Source organism: Lolium rigidum, chromosome 2, assembly GCF_022539505.1.
Source record: "Lolium rigidum isolate FL_2022 chromosome 2, APGP_CSIRO_Lrig_0.1, whole genome shotgun sequence".
NCBI lineage: Eukaryota > Viridiplantae > Streptophyta > Magnoliopsida > Poales > Poaceae > Lolium > Lolium rigidum.
In genome coordinates this window covers 282910951-282929849 of record NC_061509.1, presented here as the reverse complement: position 1 = coordinate 282929849, position 18899 = coordinate 282910951, and the positions used below count along the sequence as shown (strand labels likewise).

General features: G+C 44.6%; 1 long non-coding RNA gene across 1 annotated transcript; it reads right to left on the bottom strand.

The window, feature by feature from the left end:
• Window positions 1-3503: 3503 nt before the first annotated feature.
• Window positions 3504-4668, bottom strand: LOC124688967. Its single transcript, XR_006998678.1, has 2 exons — window positions 4133-4668; window positions 3504-3896 (listed from the first exon to the last, which is right to left on the bottom strand). It is a non-coding gene; the product is annotated as an uncharacterized LOC124688967 (long non-coding RNA).
• Between the last annotated feature and the right edge of the window lie 14231 nt (window positions 4669-18899).

Here is an 18899-nt window from a genome sequence, read left to right as displayed (position 1 = left end):
TTAATTAGATTATTCACAACACCTTACAAGAGCAATACAAAAGATCAAACTCAAAGCCACCCCGCTAAACCTAGAAAGGGATGAAGGAGGGATGAAGGGGGTGACAATTCACCAACTCACATCAACCAAAAACCAAATGACTTTCCAGGCCGCTCAATAGCAGATGAGAAGCACATCTAGTTAAGCAGACTCTCAGCATACACCAATGCACACGTCATAGAAGTTGCTACCGCCGTCTTCCTCGACTCCATCTTCAATAGAGATCATCGCATTGACCATGCCAGGTCTGCCATCGATGCCGCCACGGCGCCAGACGACTCCACCATCCTGCGCAAATCCATCACACTGCATCCGTCCCGAGACACCACTGCACCATGCCGCGGTGACACGACGACGCCGACACAGCAAAAGCACACAGCTCCACATCAGCACCACCGCCATCCATTGTCTGCTCCAAAAACAATGCCCCAACAGGGAGAACGGCGTTGCGCGCCGCCATCATCCGATCTGGGGGACCCGGGTCTAGGGTTTCCCTGGAGCAGCCCAGGCGAAGAACGCAGACTGCAGAGACAATGCCTTCAACAAGGTAACGATGAACACGCCGCCACCATCCGCCATGATCGAAGTCCGGGCCGGCTTTCACCGGCAGCTGCGCCTCGCCATCAGGAGCTAGGCGACGGATCGCGAGATCCGCCACGGCTAGCCACACAACTAGCCGATCTCCTCCGGCGAGAGAGAAGACCACCACCGTGGTGCCACGGTCAGCGGCACCAGACGCCCGCCACCTGCCACCAGGTCGACGCCGTCCCCACCATCCAGGGCCACCGCCCTTGGTACCGTGGTCCCAGACCTTGAGGAGGAGCAGTACGAGATCCGTCCCCATCACCGCTTGCCCGGCGATACCGAGGCGAGGACGGAAGGAGAGGACCGCGCCGCGCCGCCAGGTTCCGGGGCCGCGCCGCTGCCCCCATCACCGCCCGCCCGACGAGGTCGGCGAGGAAGTGAGGAGAGGCCGTGCCACCAGAAACCAGGGCCACGCCATCGCCACCCGCCCGGCGAGAGGGCCGCGCCGCCATCATCCTTCAAGTGCTGGGGCCATCCCCCAGTGCGGAGGCGAGCCTCCATCCACCGCACCAGGGGTCCACGCGAGGATCCCCGCCGCCCCCATCACCGGCTGCGCCCAGATTCACCGGCGGCGGCCTCCGGGGACGACGAGGAGGGGGGGAGGAACATAAACTAACGGATTTCTTTTACAGTATTCATTTAAAATCGTTTTCTGCCATAAACCTTCTTCATTCCCTAACTTCCATAACCATTTACTTAAAAGACAAACGTTCACAACTCTTAGATCTACTCTTCCCAAACTACTTTGATCAATAGGCTGACACACATCTCTCCAATTAACTAAATGGTACTTATTATCACTTTCCTTATCATTCCACAACATCCTTTTCCTAGGCAGATTCATATTTTTCTATATGCCTTTCGGCAACGGAAACATAGACATCAGAAAGGCACATTACCAAGACTACCTTTAATCAAAACTAGCTTGTCACCATAAGACATAAACTTACCTTGCCAAGCACCTAATTTCTTATCCATCTTTTCTTCCGAGTTTTTCCAATCTATGTTTCTTAGTCTAGCACTATGAGCAGGTATTCCTAAATATTTCATCCGCAACACTCCTTCGACACAAGTAAAAATCTCTTTATACAGCTCACAATCATTTTTTGATTGACCAAAACACACTAACTCACTCTTATGGAAATTAATTATTAAACCTGACAAATGCTCAAAACAACATAGCAGAGGTATCCTCATTCCTCAATGACTATCATAGTTTTACTAGAGGAAAACTAAATCAAGAAGAAGACAAACATGAACCTGAACAGAACTTATCAGGCGCAGTACAAAATGTTCAGCTGGAGGTTGTGGTTTCTGGGTGAGGAGGCGGCGGTGCGTCTGATGGCAGAGGAGGGGGCGGTGATGGGGATTAGGGCAGCGTCTGACTCGGGACGGGTTCAAAGGCGATACAGATGAGGTTGTGGTGCGGCATTAGGAGGCGGAGGGCGACGAGGAAGTGGAGGTATCGCGGAGTGTGTAGTGGGCGGCGGCGTGCGGGGCAATATGTGACAGTGGCCGGCAGAAGGGCAGGGGAGAGGCGGCGCCTCCATTGCGAGCAAGGGGAGAAATGCTGCGTTCTTTTTTTAACAATCCATACCATATACTAGCAAAGAAATGCGCGGCGGCACGCCGCGCCTTGAAGGTAGTCAGGAGTTGAAGAATAAATGATAATTTCATGCTAAATTTCGAGTCAGGAATTGAAGAATAAAGGATGTTTCTATGTTAAGCTTCGTTATTTTAGGGATGTGGAGGCGTGGTAGAAACATGGATTAAGCAATGTGTTACATTCAGAAATCAATAGACTACTCTTCTGCATTCAGAACTAACCATTTTATTGTTGCAAATACGCTTTACTATACCATGAACCAAACGGACATTGATCATAGGAAATACAATAAGAAAAAGTTGCATAGATTACAGCGTGCAAGTTGAATAGTATCACACATAAGAACAAAAATGGATCGTAAGGAAAATTTTATATGAGAACACAAGCAGACCGTAGTATCGCACATAATTAGGCATAAGAACACAAACATGAATACTTGGAGTTTTTGGTGCCTGTAGAGTTTAGATAACTGACCTTGAAGTACAAGTGCCGCCAGTACTCTTTTACTAAGACGATGTGTATGCTTTTTTGTATATGGTCTGGTGAAGACTGTATAATCTTAGATTTTTTTTAGATGAGGGGTATTTTGCCTATGTACTGACGTGGTGAGTTTTTATGCATTATTTAGCATGTTGATATCCACCAGTTCAGACAAAACAAGAACTGATTGTCTAAGACTAATTTGCAGGACCAAGATGATGCTAGAGCAACTGCAGATATGTGCAAATGACAACTACAAATATTCAATGCTCAGGCTACATGCAAGAGTGTATGCGCTATCAGAGAACACTATCTAGATAATAATGCAGTTATATTACATGTACTTTCCAGTATTCATGTTTGTGTTCAAGTTTTCACACTTGTACAACAAAAGGTCATGTTTTCAAAAAAAATCAAGAGTTCATGTTCACCGAAATTTGAACAGAGTGTCAGGGCCTATATTAGGTAAAATGCTTTCCTGGTTCTGACATAAAGCAATGCTCCTAAAGAAGAATTTAAACCCTGATCTGAATGGCAGTATCATGCACATGAATGGTTTAGGATAAGGATCTTATGCAAGCTATAATAGCCAATTCAAGCATGAGAAATCAAGCAATGATGTCACAAAGTTGTGACTTATGAGATAAGGCAAAGTAGTATTGGAGAAAGTACTGGAAGTAATATGGCTATTTCTTGCTATGAGGGTAACCAGTTGCTCCTGTGTCAAGGGGAGTCTCAAACTAAAACGGCGGTTCCATTAGCACTGTACGTTTTGAAATTTTCATAAGAGAAGTAGCAGGCAATAGTGCGACCATATCTATTACATTTATCTTAAAAAAATGAACCCATGTGAATCTGTGAGACCTAAGTCATTAATTCAAAATCTTGCAGTACATAACCAAGAGGTACCCTCTGACTCAAAGTTACACTCGTTGTAGCAAAATTTTGATCAATCTGTGAGAACTAAGTAATTAATTCAAAATCTTGCAGTACATAACCAAAAGGTAGGCTCTGACACTTCAAATTTACACTCGTGGATGTTGTAGCAACATTTTGATCTCTCACGAATCCAGGGATGGAAACATGCATTACTCCCCATATACCCTAGTTGGCTGCTTGCAAAACCCTGAGACATGTAACCTCCCGATGGAGACCAGAGTAAAGAGCACCTAGGTTCATAATTTACCTGTAGAAAGAAACACATGCAAAAATGACAACTCAGAGATAAAATGTTATAATCCACGAACACAATAAAAATTGGGGAATGTTAGACATTCGCCAGCATACACTCGCTGTTTCTCTCCTCTGATTTGAAATGATTTGTTTTGCAGAATAATTAGATCTAAAGGGACAAATTCACACAAATGACACAATTTGCAAGAATAGTGTGCCAAAGGCAGAGCTATCCACTCTGTTACAAACCATGCCAATGGATCACTGGTTCTTCAAGCTCACGCAGCCAGACACCATGCAGGACATGATTAGTCGCCATCTCAGTATATTTTCCACGGCGCACCTTTACTGACAATGTGTTAACACATATGTAAGATCAGAAGGTAATTACACACCATGTGAAGAGCAAGAGACCAAGTTACTTGTCTATCAGTAAGTCTGAACCTAACAGTCCACATGAATCCATCTCATTCAAAATCATCCAAGCATATGCATCATGAAATCAATCATCATGCTTGTTCTACACACAAAAATCCAGTACACTAAATCACCACATTATAAATATAGGCAAGATTAATCTCAGTTGGTACTTGTTACCGAATACAGACCCACTTTTGCTCGACGGGAAGTGTTTTTAGTAATATATCAAAATATCTACATACTTCAGTTTAGCTAATTCTCTTTAATCCTAAAAGATCATCATGGTATAACCGTATTAGAGGCAAACACATAAAAAATTTCCCTGAACTGAAAGAAAAAGAAAAATATCAGGTTACTTACACAAATAAAAATGGCATAACTTACATAATGATTTTCTATCGAAATATGAAAAAATCTATGATGTTATTCATGATATAATCAGATGGGCGAGAATTCACTCTTAGAGATGATCATTTTGAGCGAATATAGTAGTGTGTTCATCAGGACAACTTGCAAACTAAGGCAAGGAAAATACCTTGGTAGCAGGGTGTTGTTACTTCGTTCTTGTTGTAAGGTAAAACTTGAAGAAAATTATGTTTATTGAGGCCTCATGGGTACTTCGAGGCAAACAAATTAGAAAGCAGATGCTCAGACTTTCGTACTGAAAGCACAACAGTTGTTACCCAAATAATATAACATAGATACACGGTTGTAAAAAAACTAAGCAATGATTTCAAGGTAGGTGGTGCTAGGAAATTAAATGCGCTTTAGTCACTGCATAACATGAATGTATATACCGAATCACTCGCAAATGAACCTAATATCGCCCACATATGCTAGCTTGATAGCTTGTCATTCCTCTATATGCCATGTTGCCCTCCAGGCACCATCCTGTGCCCAGTCGCCCCAAAGTTTATCATTTTGTTGTGAAGTCTCTAGTCCACATGGATCTGGACAGAAATGAGAGACCCAATACTGAATATCCAGGGTCTTCCCCGCAAGAATATGTATTTAGGAGCCAGTAGCTAAAATTGCTGCTAGGGGTAACTTCTAAGTTTTACAGGGCATTTTTAATGATTTGAAAATATGCGATGTGTTGTGACAAGAGGAAAACTGTCAATGCAACATGCTTAAAAGAATTGGAGAGAGAGAGTAATGCCAGTGTCCTGAAAGGCGTTCTTCAATAATGAGAAAGGACAATCAGGTGTTGATGCAAACACCTGAATTTGGTCTCATTACAAAATCTGTGAATATATTACCAGGATCATCTCACCATAGTTTACGTACCCATATGAGCTGAAAAACACAGAAACGTTGTGTCACAAGCTACTATGGCGACGTGAAGATGTGTTAGAGACCAGTTGTCAAAGTATAAACAAACGGTTACTTTAGCCGTATATGTGTGTGATCTGGTAATATGAAGATAACACACTACACGTGACATCATATCCATCTACCTTGACTGGACTGAAATATGCCTTTTTAGGTGAAAAAGAACTTTATATATCAAAAGACACATTATCTATGACCGTTGACAGGACAGACCCCACGATCACCATGTCCTCATGATTTCTAACTTGGCTGAGATATCTGCTGCCTCGCTGCTCTTCCTCTCTCACGATCTTGTTAATTTTGCACCTCAGAAAGATGTACATCAAGAGATAGTTGCTTCATGACCTGCAGCACACCAAGGGGCTTGGTTATTTGTGCCAGAACTGAGCCCATTAGCGACAACATCACAATTAGTTTCCAAGATGATCTGTTCATCGAAACTCGGGCAGACTTTTGATGCCCAACAATGTGGCAGTTGCTTCTATTTCTACAACATCAAACCAGTTATCTAGTTGTAACTGGCAGACAACACTACAGAGCCGTATTCAGTTATGCCAATGCCTCCTGGCCCAATCTTCTCAATGTAGGAGTCGTCCACATTCACCTTCACCCAGCCGTCGGGTTGCGAGGACCTTACCGATGAGCACACGGACAAAGAGTTAGAGATAATAAGGCACATAGGTCTTTAACCTTTGTTGTCCATGGTCGAGAGGGGCTGAGCTCCGAACTCCTCCAGATGGCTTTGGAGGACAATAACCGAGCTCTTAATGGTACAACATAGGACTAAAAAAATACTTTGATAGAATTTGAACATGCCATTGAGCTAACATGAAAACAAAGAAAAACAGGAGAACCAAAAGTGATGGAACAATAATCGGTAGCAATTGCAACCGGTGTCACAATAATTTCAACACTGATTCCACACGGTAACTTTTCGGCTGATTGTAAGGAGCCTAAAGTTGAAATAAACATGTATCCAGATTCTGTTTCTAATTCGTACCGAAACATATCCATGGTGAGATTTGGTTGTACCCAAGGACACCAATCGATGACTATGCATCAAGACTAAGCTATCATCAACCATTGTTTAAGGCTCTTTCTTTTGTATGCTTATCATAGACCAGTATATTGTTCTCCTTTATCTAAAAGCTACAGTTCAACTGCATATTTTTGTGATCGAGAAAATTGGGAAGCAGAGGTTAGAAGTACAGTGGATGCAAAGATATATAGAACAACTGGTTATGGCAAGAAGGGCTGCCAGATATCTTCAAGCGTAGAAACTTCAAACATTATGTATTTTTCATATGAAAGAAAATACTTGGGCAGAACCATCGATTTCTCTGATATGCATGTAGCGACATAAAGTTGTTGTAGAATTGATCTATCTTATATGTACTACTTCGTTCTTGTTATAGAAAACATCTGATGGCCAACTTCAGGACAAAAATGTGGATATGCAATTTAGTGGATGTCAACTATTTAACTGCCACCATAGTACTGCAATAAGACTTTTTAAACAAAACATTACCAGTGATTTTAGCTCAAGCTAAGCTATGAATTGGCATACATAGATTTTGACAATAGTAATACTGCCCTATTCTTGTAGGCACCTAGAAGAGCTAACATTTGTAACATAGAACAAATACCTGAGTGATCTTGATCTAAATTCATCACCTAGAAAGAGAAACACACATTGTGTGATCATCTGAAGCATGTTTTAGAAATGTAAGTATTAACAACCGACTTATAATCCTAAAAAATTGCAGTGACTACCCATTTCAGGGGACTTGAAAATGAGAATTTGGTAAGCTTATGTCTGCATACTACTCTTTGACCGGTGTTCTTCTAGCTTGTCCTGCACACACTTCAATTGTTCATCTAGCTGAGTAAAATCTTTACTTTATGGTGAAACCAACAAAGTCAGCAGAACACACGGTTACATATGGGTGAGTTTTTGCACACCTATTTGAGATCAGAACTGGTAAAGTCAAACTGACAAATCAAACCCATTGGAAAAAAACCCGAGGGAAATAAGAGCTAGCATTATCAGCTGACACCGGGCCTCCAACAACATTCTTATATAATCAGACACATATGAATAATATAATCTGATTGCCCTTTCAAATGCTAATGTGAGCTAAAAGGCAGGTTTGAAATATCATTAATTTTTTTACTTCTAGCATGGTGAGTTTATGCTCATATGTGCTTGAGAAAAATGTATTAAGCCACTGTTTAATTTATTGCTTGTTAGATCAAAACATAAAATTCTTTTTAACTAGAGGCTCAGGATATATTGCAGAGTGTATTTCTAGTCAAAAATGGTCTAATCAGAGTGGCATGAAACACATCTCTCTCGTTGAGATCATTAACATAATCTGAACAAAATACATATGTATCCTTTTCTTGGAAGCTAGCATCAATACTTCCTAGCTGAATTATGTAACTTGCACACCAGTTCTCTGAGTGTATAAAGTTATATACAACACAGTGGTATATAGTGATACAATAACGAATAGCATAATAAGGGGTTTCTAAAATAGATAGAGGGTAATTCATTCTGAAGAACATGTATTTAATTTTCTAATAGCCAAACACTGACCATTTAGCACAGAATTCTGTCCAGGTCTTGGAGCTTCCGTAGAGCGGTATGTTGTGGCTGAATGTATTTTATACATTGAACAGTAAACAAAAACAAGCATATGTAATCTAGTAATTCAGTAAGGTCCTTGCAAATTACGTAAGGAAGATCTAAGAACACATGCTCTGAACACTTCTTCAGAAGATCGTGATGAAAAAAGGTATCTCAAGTAAATGTCCGCACATATAATTAATAAAATGACCATTTGAGCAGTTACTAAAAAGGTTGAATACTATAATTTGGTAAGTTCACTAAAATGTACCTTTTAACTTTGAGGCACACCAAATATATTCCGTTTGATTGCCTTGGTAGTGGTACTAAGAGGGAGTGCGAACTCAACAGGAGATGTCTTCCACCACTTGCAACTTTTCGCCAGTAAATGACTTGCTCTGAAGCTCCTGAACAAACTGTCCACATAACTGTTAAGTTAATGAGCATGTTGCAACAGAAGGGAGAAGATCAAACATAAAAGGAGACAGCATAATATGTACTTGAGAGTTCAGAGCTATCAAAAGGTTCAATGGAAGCCCCATATCTATCTGCGGATAAATGTATGAGTTCAAAGTTTCGGTGGGTCAGGATATCAGAAGCGAAGGGGGCATTCAGAGGCAGCAAACACCAGACATAACTCAATATGTTGCGTCCATCTTTTTTTTCTTGCAGAAATCTACCCTTCTGGTATGAAACACAAGGTACTATGCAACCAAAAGATCAGACAACCAAGCGCATTTTATTAGTTATGGCAAGAAAGTGAGTTAGGGAAAAAGTAAATCTCTGTATTTTTTTAATCTTTTATGGCTTTTCTTGAATTATTGCTCCCAGGTCAGCAGCAACTTCGGAGTACAAACACTCACAGCTGAAACCAACATGAAACAAAAAAGAAAATTATAGAACAAACCCTTAATCCTCACCTGCTCGTAGTTGATTTCTGACCAAATCAGAACTCCCCTCATCCCCTACAAACATGGCCCCTCCCTGTGTTGTTCGATGGAGATCCAGAGATCCAGAGAGAGAGTACGTGGGAGGAAGAAGTACCAGCGGGCGGCCGAGCTCCCACCGTAAACTATGGAGGCGAATTCCCCTGTTTCTTTCAGCGGGGTGGATTAGAGTCGGTTTTGCAAGGGGGCGAGGAGGAGGAAAGGAGGTGAGCAGCAGCAGCCGTGGCGGCGCACCAGCCGTTGGTAGTAGAGGAGCAGCGTGAGCTAGGATAGGGCACCATAGGGACAACAATGCATCGGGGTGGTAGATGCATCCGGAAAGGAGCACCTGCCGGCGTTCACTCCTCCATATTCGCGCCGACGCGTCACCCTCCGTGTTGCCATCCTCCTTCCTTGGGAAGAAAAAGGCGCCAAGCTCCTTCTCCGCACCGCCGGAGACCTCGTGAGAAAGAGGAGGGCTTGTAGCGCCACAGTTGCTAGGGAGGGGAGGGGGAAGCCACCATGTTAATTCCTAAATCAACTCAAAATTCTAAGAAAAAAGAGGTTGGTTGCCCTTTAATATAGTAGTTATTCATAAATTCCGGTTAGACTAGTCACAGCGAAAAGTATCATACACTAGTATCATGCACATGATACTAGTTAATGACCTCACAACGCATAGTATCATAAGATAGTATCATCATATTTAATATTTTGCATAATCTCAATATAAATTTATGTACATCAGATGTGTTTGTCATTAAATTTTCTAGTTTTACGTGCTATGATACGGTATCATGATTGGTGCGCCACATCAGATATTTACCAACACGATGATACTACTTATGATATTTTCATTGTTGCTAGTCTTAGACATAGTACAGATGACTGTCCCCGCCTACTAAAAAATGAAGTTAAAAAACAAAATCTTAGAGGTTTTGGTGCTTTTCTTGTTTCATTAAGAAAAAAAATCAAACGATAGACACATGTCTGTCCTGTCTTAGTCTACATGCTAAAAAATTAGATAAATTAGTATTGCATTTATTACACCAAAAGTAATAACATCAAATAGAATGAGCAAAAGCTTTTCATTTTCCATGTTCTTGTTTACTAAAATCTAAAATTTAGATTAATACTATGAAACAAAAATTGAACCTAGAATGTAAAAAAATCAAAATGAACGAAATACCAACTACTTTCTCCTGTAATTTTAATTCGAGCAGCAATGCCAAGGATACATGCACGCGTAGCTATTAAACTAGTCAATCAATATCGGCAAGAATAGCAACAACAATATGGCAAGAAAAAGCAAACACACAACTTGCTTGACGTCGTTGGAGAGGTGAGGGCACAAATCACCATTCTCGAGAACGTAGCAGTCGGGACAAAAATATTGCAAACATAATGCTTCTCGTGGACAGCATGAGAAAAGATACATAATTCTAGCAAAGCAAGATCTAAATGCTCAGAGCATCTCCAGCTGCGTCCCTCAAAGCGTCCCCCAAACCGCGCCGGATTGAGCGTTTGGGGGACGTGTTTTGTTCGTGCCGCCTTTAGGGGACGTCGCTCCCCAGCCGCGTCCCCCAAACGCCGCCCCCAAACATTTAAAATACTTCTTTTTAACACAGAACCATTTATCAAATATAGCATATGAATAAAAATGTTTGCGAGGATTGTTTTCAAATTAAATTACAACAAACAAGTAAACAAATATAGCATATGAATAAAAATGTGTTGCCTCGTCGGCGAAGTAGTCGTTGTGCAGCATGGCATGCCCCTCCATCCTCTGCCGGGGCTTCGACTTCCTTCTTCCCGGCCTTGATCCTCCGCGGCGCGGCCTCTTCCTCTTCTCCGCCTCAGCGTGAAGCATGTCCTGGAGGGACGCGATGATCAGCAAATGCTCCCGCAGATCGTCGTCGAAGGCTTGCTCGTCCTCCAGCAGCAGGGCAACCATCTCATCGTCGCTGTCCATGGCTAAAGCAAAATCAATGGTTAAAATTGCGCCGAGGCAGACGATGCAACAAACAGCGGCCAATCGCACCTACCTGGCAAGTCGTCGAGCACCTTCTGTGCGCGGAGGTGGGGCGAATTTGACGGCGCGTTCTGGGACGCGCTGGCGACGCGGCAGCGGCAGCAGACCCGCGGGAGCCCCAGTCGCGACTACGGTGCCGGCTCTCAGCAGAGATCAGACGCCCAAACGGCCGGGAAATCCAGCGGCGGCGGTGGGGTGGGAGGCGCGGGAAGGAAGGAGCGACGAGAAAAGAGGCGCTAACCAACGGTTTATGCAAATAGTCGCCGACATGTGGGAGCCCGCCTCGCTTTTCGTTGTGTCCGGCGTCCCCGGTGCGTCCCCTGTGGGACGGGGACGGGCACGGGGCGCGCCGGACAAAAATGGGCTTTGGGGGACACGGCTGGAACGCATTTTTTGTCCGGCGCGCCCCAAATCCCTTTGGGGGACGCTTTGGGGGACGCGGCTGGAGATGCTCTCATACCTAGAGAAATTAAATCTTCCAACACCACCATTGATGTCGGGAAGATGATCTCTTCTTTGAACTAAAGACCAAAGACCAGTTATTGTAAACGATGCCAACTCGATTGACTCGGATGTCACAAAGAAAACAGCTACTATAACCCTAACATAATATCTTGAAAGCACTACTTTTATTAAAACAAACTACACACATAGATCAGTTTCTTCACCCTACCGACACCAGCTGAGGCCGGCCGGAGGAGGGTGAACCGACCTATGGAAGAGTCGGAGGTGGAGGCGGCACTATGTTTCTTAGGAGGCGACACTATGTTTCACGGAAGAGAAAAACTTTTGCTTCCGCGTTTTTATTATCCATAATTGTTTCTTGAATTATCAAGTACCAATTCATTTTTAGAGGAGGATTATTCAGTTCTTATTCTGTGGAGGAGTTCTTGATTTGAGCATGCATGCCGTTTTTGCATTTCGGAACAGAGACGCATTTGTGAGTTCGAGCTAGACATGTCAGTACCTTTTGTTCCTGTCAGTTCACCATTGGAGTACGCATGGCATTCTTCTTAGTACATGTTTCTCATGTCTCCATCTTGGACCAAAGCATTTTTCTTAGATTATTTATTGCAGTTAAAAACAAAAGAAATTTAATCGATTCACTATCCTGGCATAGTTTGCTGTACTCTACTCAGCGGATGATGATAGAATACTGAAAACACAGGAAGATCATAACTTAAGCAATGCATGCGGCTAGCTAATTCGTTCTGAACCTTGTCAAATCACTAGAGCTAGAATAAATAAAACACTTAAGTAGGATAATGCAGCACATAAGTCTTCATGGTAGGGAACCTCAAATTCAGAAGTACAAAGTTATTTAGGAGCACATAATGTCTCGATCGGCTGTAGACCGACATGCATCAGCGAATAACATAGTCACTTTAAGCAGCGATCTGAACTGAGATGATTACCAACCGAAAAGGCCCAGCCTCTTCTACTTGGGCTGGTCGCCGGACTCTCCCGTGCTCTTCACTTCAACTTCAAGGATCTTGGCCAATGTGTTCTTGTCAGTCGTCTCGGCCTGGTCACCATCTTCCTTCTGTTGCATGGGCTTGGCGGTTGGCTCCTCCCACTCATCGCCGCCCTTTTTGGTCTTGGGCTTCTCCAGCTCTTCAAGAACGACGACCTTCACAGTATCGGTCTGCCAATTCTCCTTCACAAGAGGCATCATGAAGGTAATCACACCGAACATGAGCGAGGCCCCTGAATAGATGATGCTGGTGGTAAGTCTGCTAAGCCTTTGATCAGCTTGGATATGGCACTGCCTGTTAAAGAGATCGACACCAGACCCATATAAGCAAATTGAGAATCAGAGTAAAAGAGTCATGTACAGCCAAGCAAACTGAGAAGAAGAGTAAAACAGTCATGTACAGCCAAGCAAAGTGAGAAGAGTAGAACCGTAATGTACAGCCAAGCAAATTGAAATCATTAAGATCAATCTAATCCATCTATCATAGTTCATCAAACCTGATAATAATACAGATTATAAAGGATGCACAATATAAGGAGAGAATAAAGACATGGGATGGGCTTACGCTGTTTCAATTCGGAAGTCCGCTAGCTGACTCACGAGGGTTGCGTTCTGGTCCAGGAGCTTAGTGCAGAAGGACCACAGTTTTTGATCCTCGGCCGCCGTGTAGGCCTGAGCCGGGCGAGCTCCTCGGCGCAGTTGCAGCCCGAGGCAGCGCTGCCGCCGAGCCCTCCTGCGCCGGTGCCGCCGATGCCTCCAGCGCCGCCTCCTGCAGCGCCGCCGCCGGAGCCTCCACCTCCGCCTCCGCCTCCTGCAGCGCCCCCGCCGGAGCCTCCGCGGCCGCCTCCTGCAGCGGCGCCGCCGTTCCCGACAGATCCTCCGCCGGACAGCATCATGGGGATGCGGCGGTACTCCTTCCACGCGCCCTCTCCTGCGCGAGCACCCCCGCCCGACAGCGCCTGCTTGAGTCTGCACAAGGAGAAGACTTGTTACCGTCGACTTCATGCATCGCATCAACACGCAAAGGGCAATAAATCTTGTGACTTTTAGGTGTTTAGCAAGAGCAGATGAACAAAACAGATCACGCGCGCGCACACACGTACGGTGCTCTCGTCGGCGGTCAGCAGCACCACCTCCCCCGCGCGCGCGCGCTAGCCTACTAGAGCCGCGCGTCGACCAAATCGCGCGCGCTCGCAGATTAAACGGAGCAAGCAGCTTCCTTTTAGATTCGAAAAGTTTAAGAAGAACTTACCCCATGGAGGTCGAAGCCGGGATGAGCGCGGACGCCGACGCCGGAGGCTGTCCGCCCAGCACGACGGTGCGGGCGAAGAGCCCGGCCGCCGCCGGCAGGTCCTTCCACGCGCCACCTCCTGCGCGAGCACCCCCGCCCGACAGCGCCTTGCCCTTCAGTCTGCACAAGGAGAAGATTACTGACCATGGATTTCATGCATGGCATAACACGTAAAGGGCAACAATAAATCTTGCGACTTTTAGAGCAGATCAACAAAACAGATCAGGCGCGCACACGTACGGTGCTCTCATCGGCGGACAGCACCACCTCCCGCGCGCTAGCCCTAGCCTACCCCGCCCCGGCCCTAGCTAGCAAACGGAGCAAAAGCAGCTTCCTTTCCGTTCAGATTTGAAACGTTGAAGAAGAACTTACCCCAAGGAGGTCGAAGCAGGGATGAGCGCGGACGCCGACGACGGAGCCTCTCGGCCCAGCACGACGGTGCGGGCGAAGAGCCCGGCCGCCGCCGGCAGGTTCTTCTCATCTGGGCGGCGGAGGCTCCTCTGCACAACGACACGAACAGGGGCCATCGTCTTTCTTCTTCCCGTTTGGCAGATGGAGATGGGTGGGCGGAGAGGGTGACGAGCACGGAGAGGCGGGGCTGGTTTTATAGCGGGAGGCGGAGGTGGGCGTCTCGGGGGAGGCGACGCACGTTAGTTCACCGTAGGTACCAATACACGGCCAAGCCTCCCTCGCTTACAGCGGGCCCATTTCAAAAGCATTCGTCGGTCAAAAGAAAGGGAAGCGCAACGCAACAGAAAGCATCTGGCTCTCCTGCCGTGGCGAGGCGGAGGGCTCGATAAAAGAGACACGATGAACAGCGCCCGGCGGTTACGCTCTACAGAGATCGATCAGAGGAACGTGCCAAATGCCTGTGTTGCGGCCGCGTGTATCATTTTTGAAAGTAGATGTTTTTGTTAGGGCAGTGCTAGGCGTCTCCTAAACATCTCCTGGGTCAGTGTGACACACGCGTGTCCATCCAACCTCCCAAACCGACCCGCAATACACAAACTGAATTAATGCTTTATTTCTTTCTTTCATCCTTTGTTTTTTATTTTTATTTTACCGCGACACGAGCCATCAAGTGGTTCGAGGGAGGTAGAGCTTAAGAGGTAACATGGACGGGTCTGGCCTACCGCATTGGGCGCCTACCGTGGGGCCTGCGACGTCCGGGGTTGAGATCCAGTGAGAGCCGTCTCGGTAATCGCTGATGAGCACTACATCTTCTTTTTTCCAGTGAGAGCATGCGACGTCATGGATTGATTTTCATTACCAAAAGATAACAAAAACAGATTAACAGGTTCTGGAGCCAAAAGAAGAAACAACAGAGGGGAGCGCCGCCTACTACTAGTGTTTAAGAGGGGAGGCTTAGAGGTTTTATATTTTTTACAGACCACTGCAACCACCACTAACTAAAGAAGTTACAGACCCTTTCCATGAGCTTTCAACAACGCATGACACATCAACCAACCATCGGCCACCAGATATATCAGGCATTTGCAACCTCTTGCTCAACCGTTTCCATAGCTTTGGCTTCGTCTTCATTTCTTCCTGCATCCATCAGGCGGAGAGGACGGTGTAGATCAGTCGTCATTTGGTTTCCATCTTAGCTAGCAACAGTACTAGCAATCCATCAGCTCTAGCACGAATATCCTCTGCGTCCTTCTCGTCATGCTACCCTGCGCAATATTCCATAAACACATTAGAGTAGCTTATTAGTTCAAAAGGGGATTTTATCAACTTGTGTTCAAAGCATGCTTTGTTTCTAAGCTTCCAGATAGCCCAACACACAACAGCTATCCCTGCAATCTGGTATTTCTGCTGGCATGAATGAACAAAGGGATCCACCAGAAAAAACTGGCTGAATGATCTAGGTCTCGATGGGCACCAATTGCCTGACCAACAGTGCTCCAAACAAATTTGGCAGCAGGACATTTAAAGAACAGGTGGGAGATAGATTCATCCTCGTTGCAAAATTGACAAGTAGAATTCCCCTACCAGCTGCGCTTCAGCAAATTATCTTTGGTGGCAATAGCATCATGCCAAATAAGCCACAACCAAATTTTAATCTTGACAGGTATCTTACTCTTCCACGGGTGTTTGAAAGGTCAATCCAAACCACAACCACACAAGTGTTTGTACAAAGAAATGACAGTAAACTCGCCATGCGTTTTTTTGCTAATTTTCAGAAAGGTTTGTCTGGATCTTGTAGACAGTGTTGGGCCTCCAAGAGCAGAGGTTTGTAGAACAGCAGCAAGTTTCCCTTAAGTGGATCACCCAAGGTTTATCGATCTCAGGGAGGAAGAGGTCAAAGATATCCCTCTCATGCAACCCTGCAACCACAAAGCAAGAAGTCTCTTGTGTCCTCAACACACCTAATAGGTGCACTAGTTCGGCGAAGAGATAGTGAAATACAGGTGGTATGAATTTATATGAGCAGTAGCAACGGCACCAGAAAAGTGCTTTGCCCAGGACAGTAAACAAGCAGTAGTAACGCAGCAGTAGTAACGCGATAGAAACAAGTAAGCAAGCAGCGATAGCGATATTTAGGAACAAGGCCTAGGGATTAGACTTTCACTAGTGGACACTCTCAACATTGATCACATAACGAGAATAGATAAATGCATACTCTACACTCTTGTTGGATGATGAACACATTGCGTAGGATTACACGAACCCTCAATGCCGGAGTTAACAAGCTCCACAATTCAATGTTCATATTTAAATAACCTTAGAGTGCAAGAAAGATCAACACGACTAAACCAAGTACTAACATAGCATGCACACTTGTCACCTTCACGCCACGTAGGAGGAATAGATCACATCAATACTATCATAGCAATAGTTAACTTCACAATCTACAAGAGATCGTGATCATAGCATACGCCAAGTACTAACACGGATGCACACACTCGTCACCATTACACCGTGCAGGAGGAATAAAACTACTTTAATAACATTGCTAGAGTAGCACATAGATAAATTGTGATACAAAATACATTGCAATCATAAAGAGATATAAATAAGCACTTCACTACGTCATTCATAACAGTGAATAAGTATTCTGTGAAATATAGCCTAAGAGACCCACACGGTGCACACACTGTCACCTTTACACACGTGGGACAAGGAGTCTCCGGAGATCACATAAGTAAAACTCACTTGACTAGCATAATGACATCTAGATTACAAGTATCATCATATGAATCTCAATCATGTAAGGCAGCTCATGAGATTATTGTATTGAAGCACATAGGAGAGAGATGAACCACATAGCTACCGGTACAGCCCCGAGCCTCGATGGAGAACTACTCCCTCCTCTTGGGAGCAGCAGCGGTGATGAAGATGGCGGTGGAGATGGCAGCGGTGTCGATGGGGAAGCCTTCCGGGGGCACTTCCCCGCTCCGGCAGGGTGCCGGAACAGAGACTCCTGTCCCCCAGATCTTGGCTTCGCGATGGCGGCGGCTCTGGAAGGTTTTCCGTATCGTGGTTTTTCGCCTCAGGGTTTTCTCGACGGAGGCTTTAAATAGGCGGAAGGGCAGCGTCAGAGGGTCGAAGAGGCGGCGGCACCATAGGCTGGCGCGGCCAGGGCCCAGGCCGTGCCACCCTATCATCTGGGGCCCACAGGGCCCCCCTCTGGCGGCTCTCGGGTGTTCTGGATGGTTCCGGGAAAAATAGGAACTTGGGTCTTGATTTCGTCCGATTCCGAGAATATTTCGTTACTAGGATTTCTGAAACCAAAAACAGCAGAAAACAAGAAGTGGCACTTCGGCATCTTGTTAATAGGTTAGTTCCAGAAAATGCACGAATATGACATAAAGTGTGCATAAAACATGTAGGTATCATCAATAATATGGCATGGAACATAAGAAATTATCGATACGTCGGAGACTTATCAAGCATCCCCAAGCTTAGTTCTGCTCGTCCCGAGCAGGTAAAACGATAACAAAGATAATTTCTGAAGTGACATGCCATCATAACCTTGATCATACTATTTGTAAACATATGTAGTGGATGCAGCGATCAAAACAATGGTAATGACATGAGTAAACAAGTGAACCATAAAGCAAAGACTTTTCATGAATAGTACTTCAAGACAAGCATCAATAAGTCTTGCATAAGAGTTAACTCATAAAGAAATAAATCAAAGTAAAAGTATTGAAGCAACACAAAGGAAGATTAAGTTTCAGCGGTTGCTTTCAACTTGTAACATGTATATCTCATGGATAATTGTCAACATAGAGTAATATAACAAGTACAATATGCAAGTATGTAGGAATCAATGCACATTTCACACAAGTGTTTGCTTCTTGAGGTGGAGAGAGATAGGTGAACTGACTCAACATAAAAGTAAAGAGAATGGTCCTTCAAAGAGGAAAGCATCGATTGCTATATTTGTGCTAGAGCTTTTATTTTGAAAACATGAAACAATTTTGTCAACGGTAGTAATAAAGCATATGAGTTATGAAAGTTATATCTTACAAGTTGCAAGTCTCATGCATAGTATACTAATAGTGCCCGCACCTTGTCCTAATTAGCTTGGACTACCGGATCTTTGCAATGCACATGTTTTAACCAAGTGTCACAATGGGGTACCTCCATGCCGCCTGTACAAAGGTCTAAGGAGAAAGCTCGCATTTTGGATTTCTCGCTTTTGATTATTCTCAACTTAGACATCCATACCGGGACAACATGGACAACGGATAATGGACTCCTCTTTAATGCATAAGCATGTGGCAACAATTATTATTCTCATATGAGATTGAGGATATATGTCCAAAACTGAAACTTCCACCATGAATCATGGCTTTAGTTAGCGGCCCAATGTTCTTCTCTAACAATATGCATGCTCCAACCATAAAGGTGGTAGATCTCTCTTACTTCGGACAAGACGGACATGCATAGCAACTCACAT